Source organism: Neovison vison, chromosome 6, assembly GCF_020171115.1.
Source record: "Neovison vison isolate M4711 chromosome 6, ASM_NN_V1, whole genome shotgun sequence".
In the NCBI taxonomy this organism is placed as follows: Eukaryota; Metazoa; Chordata; class Mammalia; order Carnivora; family Mustelidae; genus Neogale; species Neogale vison.
Window position 1 is genome coordinate 94,049,752 of NC_058096.1, and position 10,578 is coordinate 94,060,329.

Here is a 10,578-nt window from a genome sequence, read left to right on the forward strand (position 1 = left end):
TAAAGGAGTTGTCATTAAATTCTCTCGCATTCCCTAATATTCCAGTGAAAACACTGTTATCAAGGTCAGCCTCACCTTTCAAGCAATACTTTGGATATCTAAAAGGAACCTCATTATGTCCACAATTTCTCTTTGCTAACACCACAAAATAATCTGCACCTTCTCCTGTCCTCCAGTTTCACTCAACGGCAACATTGTCCACCAGTTCCAGACCCGATTGTTTTTCTCTCGTATCTTATGTTCAATTCATCAGAATATTTTGTTGGCTGTTCTTTCAAAATGCATCAGAATCCATTCATGTCTCTCCCTTCTTACCACTCAAGTCCAGTCACCATCATTCTTCACGTAGACTCAACCAATAGCCTCCTGACATTTCCTATCCCCACTGTCACCTCACAACATCTATTTTCTACACAGCAGCCTGTGTATCTTTGAAAAACATAGGTGAGATCACCTCATATAGAACAGCTTCCCATTCCACCTACAATAAATAGAAACTCTTTGCTAAAGCCAATCTAACCCAGCCTCTGCCTGCTCCTCAAACCTCCTCTCAGATGGCTCCTCCCATCAATTCCCACCTTTGTTTCCTTGAGCACAGGGAGCCCCTGCCCTTTCCCCACCCATTCTGTTCTGCAGAAAGTCTTCAAGCTTTCATTTCCACTGGTCTACCCAAAATGCTTGCCTCCCAGATCTCGAATGGTCCAGCTCCTTCTTAGCTCAGCTCAGAACTTAGTTCCTCTCCCTGACCATTCATTCTAAAGCAGCCACCATCCAACCATCACTTTTTATGGTGTTACTTAGTTTTATGGCACTTTTTCAACAAATTAGGTGATTTTAGCTGACATCTCAAGAGTCAGTCAAACTAGTTTCAAAGATATTCTCCAGGAGTAGAGTTTAATAAGGAAAAAACTTTGGGTAAGATGAACTCAGAGGAAATCTAAAAACAATATCTCGCCTTTTTTTTTTTTAAGATTTTATTTATTTATTTGACAGAAAGAGAGAGATCACAAGTAGGCAGAGAGGCAGGCAGAGAAAGAGGGGGAAGCAGGCTCCCCGCTGAGCAGAGAGCCTGACGCAGGACTCTATCCCAGGACCCTGAGATCAGGACCTGAGCCGAAAGCAGAGGCTTAACCCACTGAGCCACCCAGGCACCCCAAAACAATACCTCGTCTCTAAGGGCAATACCAAGGTTGCACAAGTAAGTGTCATTGGCTTTCTTGAATGTCCTTTGAAGAGGTTTGAAATTTGATGATTATAATCACTATTTTGGCTCTAGGTCACATCTAGGTTCTCTAAGTCACATGGTCCAAAGAATCTTGGATCATATATTCTATGTTCCTTCATCTCAGCAAGAAGCTACCAACCAATTTGGGGGGCTTTCTTTTCTCTTGCAATTGGTTAACCTATCAGCACCTCTGACTTTGAGTGACTTTAGTGATGAGCTAAGGAATCTAGTCCTTGCTTCTTATAGAGTAAAAGCCCTTGTGTGGCTAATTTAAGACATGACTATTTTTCCAGTAAACTTCTTTTTAATGAAAGGACATAACTAATTTTGCCTCCTTCAGGGTGATAACACCACTTGTGCTTTCAGAAGTTAATTGGAGGATGCCCATTTTAAATTCTTTGATACCACTGATGAATGAGAAATATACATGAATAATTTTCCTTTACTGCTAATGGGAGTTAAACAGTGCATGTCATATGGAATAAAGTTCTCTTCCTCACTATAATAATAGCTGGCTTTTTTTTTTCTTTCTTCAGAAATTCTGGAATCAGTGTTCAGCCAACAGTAATTACTGCTCATTACAATAATCATCACCATCAGCTTGATCGGTCCCCTGGGGCAAGAGTCAGGGCCTAAGGAAATGCATTTTTATCTAGGATGATGAAGAATTTTACCTAAGGCGCAAAGCAGCCTCTCAAGGAGCTGAATTTGATGACCAATACTGGCAGCTGTTAATATATTGAATTCCTAAGTCAGAATTATTGTTTTAAGTGTTTTCTGAGTGAAACCATATTCTAAGGAATCTTGGAGTCTTTACAAGTCCCATATATGAAAGGGAAACAAGAACAAATTTGAATAAATGGTTAGGATTTTATTAAGCAAAGAAGGTATTACAAAGAAGTAGAAACCAATCTCTGCTTCCTGGTCTGGGGCCTCCTTTTAAAATAACATGCAAAAAAAAAAAAAAATGGCTGGAGAAGGAGGTAGATGCTAGAGTGAGAGCTGGCATTATAAGTGGTTAACAGAATAAAACAGGGAGATCTTGGGATTGAAACGGATCTGAGGCTTGAATCCCGTTTTTAGCATTAGAGGGAAACTTGACTACAGACCAACTTGTGCATGTTCAGGGTTCAGAAGTAAAAGCCTATGCTCTATTTTTAAGAAGATCATAGACTTAAGCAGAATTGTTTGTTAGGATGCAATCCAAATAAAATATCCAAATGTAAAAATCTAGTTACAGTGGTTTAACTAAATAGGGTATATTCCAGTCAAAGTTAGAGCCAGAGATGAGCAGTTCAGAGTCATCCAGGATGTAGCCCCAAATATCCTTCTGCTCCACTATCACTCGTGTATGGCTTGTCACTCAAGGCCTCCAGGTAGCAGCTCCACCTCTGATCTCATACCTCCTGATAGCAGAGAAGGAAAGGAAAGACTAGAGGAGGAAAAGAATACGGCCTGAATCAGGAAAACAGAAATCTCTCCTAGACTCCTAAACAGAAAACTCTCCAAGTTTCCTGGTCAAAATTGTGCAGCAAGGCTACCTCAACCACAAACAATTCTGGAAAGACAAGTATTTAAGGTAAGCATATTGCCACTCCAAACGAAATAGGGATTCTTCCATAAGAAAGAGGGAAGATTGATTGGCAATAAGTAGTGTCTAACAATAGGCTAACAATTACATAGACTAATGATCACATTGACAATTAAACCATTGTATGCTTTGTACATAATAAATTTTTGCAGAACACTGAACTGTCTACTCTCATATTAGGGGGAGATGTTGTTGTGGAGGGTTTCACGTGGGATCAACACCCCACTCTTGTTTCAAAGAAAGAATGAAATTGTCAGGGTAGACAAAAGGACAGACTACTTCAGGAGAGGGACTAGGAGGGGTTAAGTGGGCATGGAAAAATGATGGTCCACCAGGACATTTTCAGAACTGGCAGAAATGCAACTTGAACCAAAAAGTACTGAGGCAAGGATTCAGGTATGGCTAGTCCAACGGCTCAAATGCTATCACCGAAATTTGTTCTCTTTCTGTCTCTTTGATTCTATAGTAGTCAGTAAGCAGCTCCAGGCTTATATCTCACCCTATAAAAGCCCCAGTAGCATCAAAAAGTTCTGAGTATGCATCTCATTGGAAGAACCGGGTTGTGTGCCCTTCACTCTGACCTTCAGTGTGGACAGGTAAATGGGATTAGCTGACTGGGCAAGCCTGGGTTCCATACCCACCTCTAGAGCCCTGCCCAAACCACTTGAACTAAGAGCTAGAAAGAAGCTTCTCCAAAGGAAAACTGGGAATAAATAAAGCAGGCCAAACTCGTGAATGTCTTTACAGAGACCAAATTACTTTAGTGGTATGTAGAAGGTGGACATGGGGGAATCTGAATGACACTGGAACTGAGGCGTGGGTATCTGGATATGATGTTGGCAGTAGGCAAGCTGGTAACTTTACACAGAGAACCAGGTTGGGGATGGGAGGGGGGCTGAGGAGGTTGAAGGCACTAATTATTATTACTATTATTATTACTATTATTATTTATATAAAATATTATTTAATATCATTTACTATTATTTACTTATGTTTATAATATAATTATAAACAACTACACTCCCTGGAAAGCCAAGGGAAAGGAGACAGTAGGGAGCAAGAAAACATTTAGATTTAAAATTTAGAACAGACCACTGTGTTGGAGATGATGATATTGAAAATCTTCATGCCTATCTTTGCTTAAGTTTAAAAATGTGTTAAGCTTGTCCTCTCCTCTGCCCCTTCCCCTCGTTGATGCTTGCATGCATGCTATCTCTCTGTCTCAAATAAGTAAATAAAATATTTTAAAAAAACTGGGCAGGGAGGGCCCTTGGGTGCCTCAGTCTGTTAAGTGTCTACCTTCGGCTCAGGTCATGATCCCAGGGTCCTGGGATGGAGCCTGCATTGGGCTCCCTGCTCAGCAGGGAGTCTGCTTCTCCTTCTCCCTCTGCCCCTCCCCGCTGCTCATGCTTTCTCTCTCTCTCTCAGATAAATAAATAAAATCTTTTTTAAAAATTAAAAAAAAAGGGGGCACCTGGGTGGCTCAGTGGGTTAAAGCCTCTGCCTTAGGGTCCTGGGATCAAGCCCTGCATCGGGCTCTCTGCTCAGTGGGGAGCCTGCTTCCTCCTCTCTCTCTCTGCCTGCCTCTCTGCCTACTTGTGATCTCTGTCTGTCAAATAAATAAATAAAATATTTTTAAAAAAATTTTAAAAAAATTTTTTAAATAAAAATGTATTCATTATAATATGAAAAGGACTCTGATTTTGAAACTATTCCAAAAACTTCCTACCACAGCTATCTCTACTACACTTTATTTCTTAAATAATCTTAAATCCTCTCAGATAAGCACTGTCTTCAAACCACCAAAACAAGGGGTTAAATTACAACAGTTTGAGATGAATTGTGATTGGAACCTGCAGCTATAATGAAAAACAGCATCTAAATTTTTGAAACTGCATGAAGCCAATAAACTGTCCCTAAGTCAAGTTTAATTAATGTGCAGCATTTGTCTACTCCAAAAGTATACGAATAAATCTTCAAGGTCAAATTAGTATTTTAAAATATGAGTTGGCCAATACAATAGGAGTTAGTATACAAGCAGATTAAGATAGTGTTTCTATTTTAAATCAACATAAAGATTTACAAACTTGAAACAAGATTTCTCATACACAAATTTGCTCTTTCTTTTTTCTAGGACCATTATAACAGAGATTTAGTGAGTTGATTTCAAAAGAATGAAAACAATTTTTTAAAATATCTTTTTAAATTACATTAGTTGTGTTGCTCCCCTAAACTGGAAGGAACTTTACTTTGAATACATCTCTGAAGGTATATATGGTTGTCAGCAACTCAATAATACCATAATGACACACCGATAAAAATATTACTCAAAATGGATAAGAAATTCAATTCTGGGTTTTTTTTTTAATTGAAGCATAGTTGACATACAATGTTACATCTGTTTAAAGTGTACAACATAGTGATTCGACAATTCTATACAATACCCAACACTCACAAACTACCATCTATCAACATATGTTATCAAATTTTTAAAAAAGATTTATCTGTTTATTTGTTTGCTTGTTTATCTGAGAAAGGGAGAGAGAGAACACAAACAGATAGGACAGGCTGAGGCAGAGGGAAAAGCAGGCTCCGCTCTGAGCAGGGTGACTTATGCAGACTTGATCCCAGGACCCCGGAATCATGACCTGAGCCAAAGGCAGATGCTTAACCCACTGAGCCACCCAGGAGACCTCTGTTCTCAAATTTTTTAGGCATGTTAACAACACAGATTATTCTGGAAGAAGACAGAACACACATGATCTATTATAGATGTTGTTAGATGTCTAACCAACAACCATTCCTCCTCCCTCTTCTCTTATTTTATAGAACCTTGGTCATTTACAGGTATGTTTTCCTTCCCAGGTCTTCTGCATTAGGAAAGGTTGGCCCTGCCCCAGTCCCAGGGGGTAAATCCTGTTTGGTCTAACAACGAGGGTCCCATTCACTCTCAGCGATTGATCCAGGCATATGTTTATATGATTTTAGGGGAAGTTTCCTGAGAAGGAATGGGAAAGAATCTCCTCATTCTTAAAAAAGAGGCACAAGAGGGACCATGTGTTATCCCCTACAACCACCTTGCCACCAGGAGGCAAGCTAGCCTGAAGACAGTGATCATACAGAGAGGGGCTTAGTGGGCAGTTGGAAAGAACCCTGATCCTCAATGATGTTGAGCCACTGGATAAATCAATTCTGAAGTCATCATACTAGGACACTTTTATATAACATAATAACCTCTCCTTTCTTCTTCTTTCAATAATCGTGAAGTACATTTTCTGTTATCAGCTGCCATAGGATCCTAATACATATTTTGTGGGTTTTTTAACCATTAAAACTATTAAAATATTGAGAGGTTGGGGCGCCTGGGTGGCTCAGTGGGTTAAAGCCTCTGCCTTCGGCTCGGATACTGGCCCCAGGGTCCTGGGATTGAGCCCCACATCGGGCTCTCTGTTCAGCGGGGAGCCTGCTTCCCCCTCTCTCTGTCTCTGCCTGCCTCTCTGCCTATTTGTGATCTCTTGTCTGTCAAATAAATGAATAAAATCTAAAAAAAAAAAAAAGAAAGAAAATATTGAGAGGTTAAGAAAAATAATACCAAAAAGTGACGAGATGAAAAAGAGCCAAACACAATTTATGTCTAGGAATTTGCATTCTTCACAAATACTCGCATCCCATGAAGAGATATATATGAATGTTCAGGGTTGTTCACTGCAATATGGTTTGTACCAGCAAAAGAGTAAGAACATAAATGCCCTTGAATAGGAGGGTGGCTAAATTGTTGACACTTAAACATACTGTTGATTCCCTGTTCTACTTCTACCACCCCTCGATGAGCCCGATTTCTTGTTGGCCCGGATTACCATCTAAGTAGTAGCTGCCACAAATGCCACAATCCCAGGACAGTCGCCATTTTCTAGCCCAAGGTTCATTGCTGGCAGCGATGTCAATTATAATGACCAGGTGAACATGGCAAGTGTAAGGTTTATTATCTTCACTGACTTTGAACAAACTGTGTCGCAAAACATGCCCCCAGTACTCCTAAGAAGATCGCAGACATGCTCAAGTTAACCTTTTTGTACATCCCTCAACTTCTTTCCTGTTTTACCCATGGTCTGTCTTAGCGCAAATCCCTCCCCACCAACACTCCACCCCAGAATTTTTCTCCAAATAAAGCTAGCTAGAGCAAGTGCATGCCAGACCTCTGATATCTGTTTACTTCATATTATGGGATTGTTCTCATTCTAATAATATCAGCTGGGCACAAATTACCAACATAACTAGTGATGATATATGTATAGTTTGCATTTCCAAAACCTTAACTCTCTTTGGTCAAACTCTTGCTTTTGTACACGTTTTGAAGTTCCCTTCTCCTGTTTCTCTGTTTTGTCAACAGGGTCCTGATGATTTTACACGTCCCCCTGATTTCACTAACTTCACACACTATATTTCTCATAATATAACAGTGAGGGTAGACTGAAGCACATGACAGATAGACCAAAGTGTGAAATGGCTCCAACAATAGAATGTTTGTTCTTGCTCCTGTCTTGGTAGGGAACTTAGGCCAGTGCATTAGCTCTCCTCCACGTGATCATTTGGAGACCCAAGCTTCATCCACATCATGGAATTCCACTGTCATTCTTTAGGGCATAATCTGCATCGAGTCTGAGGAAAAAGAAAGCACAAAGGGAAACATGGGTGGGTCCGTTTTACCATTCAATGATATCTCTTCTGAAAGGTGGCTTTGCTGTATAGGTCAAATGCAAATCAACTCTTTATTTGGTAAGGAAGCAAACTGATTGTTGCAAGTCTAGTGTTTGCATCAGTATTTTTTCTGTTCCACATCTAACAGAAGAAGTGATAATCTCTGTAGAATTGCTTCCTAAACTGAATTTAGTGTAGACATCTTCAAGTGTTTAAGAGCACAAAACTTGGGGGCCTGGGTGGCTCATTCGGTTATGTGTGCCTTGGCTCAGATCATGATCCCAGGGTCCTGGGACTGAGCCTTACATTGGCCTTCCTCCTCAGAGGGGAGTCTGCTTCTTCCTCTGCCTCTCACTCATGCTCTCTCTCTCTCTCTCTTTCTCTCAAATAAATAAATAAATAAATTGTAAAAAAAAAAAAAAAGAACACAAAACTTCTCAAGGTAGATATTCAGAGGTAATAACATCGCTGAAAACTAACTAATTAATTAAACAAACTGTGGATGGGTTACATTTTATTTAGACATCCCTCAGCTTGCACAAAATGAGTGACTAGAACCATATATTACTAATCTAAAATAATTACTCAGGTCATGATCCCAGGGTCCTGGGATCGAGCCCCACATTGGTCTCTCTGCTCAGCAGGGAGCCTGCTTCCTCTTCTCTCTCTGCCTGCTTCTCTGTGATCTCCGTCTGTCAAATAAATAAATAAATCATCTTTTTAAATAAATAAATAAAATAATTATCCAGCTCACTTTCTTTTGGGGGATTAAAAAGTGCTTCTCAGTGTTGCTCTTTACTAGTTTAATATCTCCATGGAACCATATTATCATAGAAGGTTAATCTTCCACATTAATATTCTAACCTGCATGAAAAATCAGAACCCTTCTATCCTTAAATGGAGGATTCAGTCATCTCATCTCAGCCGGTTTGTTCAATAAGACCACAGAGTCAGTCTGTGTGAATCACCCAGTTTGCATATTGCCCAAAGATAAATTTTTTTCAACAGTGAAGCCTGTCCAGTCAGCAGTCTCAAAGGTACATAGGTCTAAGGAGCAACTAAATGAGAAGATGTTCATGGTTTAGCTCCACATATAACCATTCAGAAAAGCAGTTCACAAAAAAATGTCTTTCAGGCCGTTACTGGCAACATCTTTGGATACAGAAGGTGGTATTTAAAGCATGACTTCAGAGATCGATAAATCAATAAAAATTAGTTGGACCTAAATCCTTGCACCTTAAAAAAAAGGATAATAGAAAGTGTTCACCTAGGAAAACCAGCAGGCTGGTTCCCCGACAAATGGGAATTATCTTGGTTACATCACAGGAGTCAAAGATATGTATGGATTTTGACTTTACAGATTCAAAAATGTGTTCTCCACAGTGCACCAGTGTTACTGGACTCAAGGAGACAAGCTCATGACAACAAACATGCAGAGGACTGATACGCAAATATAATGCCATTTATTCATTTAAGTAAGAAGTATGACCATGACACACAAAGGAAAGCTCATTTTAGCATGGCTTATACTTTCCCTGTAGATAGTTAATGTTCAAATCATATTATAACCAGAAGGTTGCTTGGTGAACAGGGAAGAATTTGAACTGAGGGAGTTATCTATACAATTCAAATGTTTGATGGCACTTATTTTGACAGTCCCATTGAGTCATTTCTTATTTCTATTTCTACTTTCTTAGCATAAGGACACATTTTCAGGATAGAGTCTCATAAGGAACACACACATAGCTATGTAGGTACATAGAAACCTCTGTTCCTCTCTCACTGCTCTGACGGAAACTGGTTATCTACCCAGAGCCGCACATGCTCAGCCATTCTGTCGTCTGGAAGGAGCCAACAGAGGACCCAGAAGAAGTGTTCCAAGGAGCAGTGACCCAGCAGCATGGAAGAATGTGGCACATTCTGAGAACAGCAAATGGTTCAATAAGAAGGGAGGATTGTATTCTCGAGCAAATAGAGAGAGGGGGTAGTAAGAGATGAGGCTGAAGAAGTAAGCAAGAGACAAATGATGGAGAAGGAGTCTTGTAGTTTTCATTAAATTATTTGGATCTGACATAAAAGCTATGGAAAGCCTTATGAGCATTTCTGGTGGGGCCATGACATGATCAGACTGCAATGTAAAAAAAAAAAAAAAAAAAAAAATCACCGTGGCTTAGAAGTAGAAAAGTAATGAGTGGAGGGGTCCAAGATATGCAGAAAGAAAGTTAGGTGGTCTGTGTCCCTGGCCACCAGTGCCTCACCCTCAGGACATCTCTACACAACACCAGGTCTCCATCTACTGGCACCTGCACTGTGGTACCCCGGAGTGTCCTTTTGCTGCCGGATCTCATTCTGTTGCCTGTCTGGGAATTGGTGCTCCAGCCACACCCTGGATCTGGGATTGGAAGTCTGGCCCCTAACTCTGGGGTGTTACTCACAGGCTAGGCTCCATGGGATCCAGCTCCCGTCACTCACAGCAGCAGAGGGCTGGGTAACAGGCCTTTTGGACTTTTCTCTTCCCTGTCCCACATCCCCGTTCCCCTGTCCTCCATACTTCACTTCCCAAAGAAGTAACTTGGACTCAAATATTTATTTTAGGGTCTGCTTCTGGGGGAACTCAAACTATAGGCCACTGTAGGTGCAGGATGAGGAAGGCCTGATTCAAGCCAGGAACACGGAGTTGGTGACCAAGGAAGTGAGCTGGAGATACATTCAAAAGATGTTAAAACGAAATAAGGAAAATATCAGGGAATCCCAAGATGGCCTCCAGGTTTCTTATTTGGGTAACTGGGGAATGGCAATGCCATTCTCTAAGAAAAGGAATAAAGGAGGGAAAGGAGGATTTCGGAGAAGATGATAGGTTCACAGTTGAATATGATCAGTCCAAGACATGTGAAGAACAGCCAAGTGGAGTTGAGAAGTAGAATGTTGAGAAGCTCGGAAGACTGGCCTGAGCTGGACCATATATGCCAGGTAGAGTGGGCTGTTATTATTTCTGTGCCCATTGTCTGAATCTCCTTCCTGTTTGGGGAAAATATAAAATGAATGCAGTCAGGGCCCCCCCTCC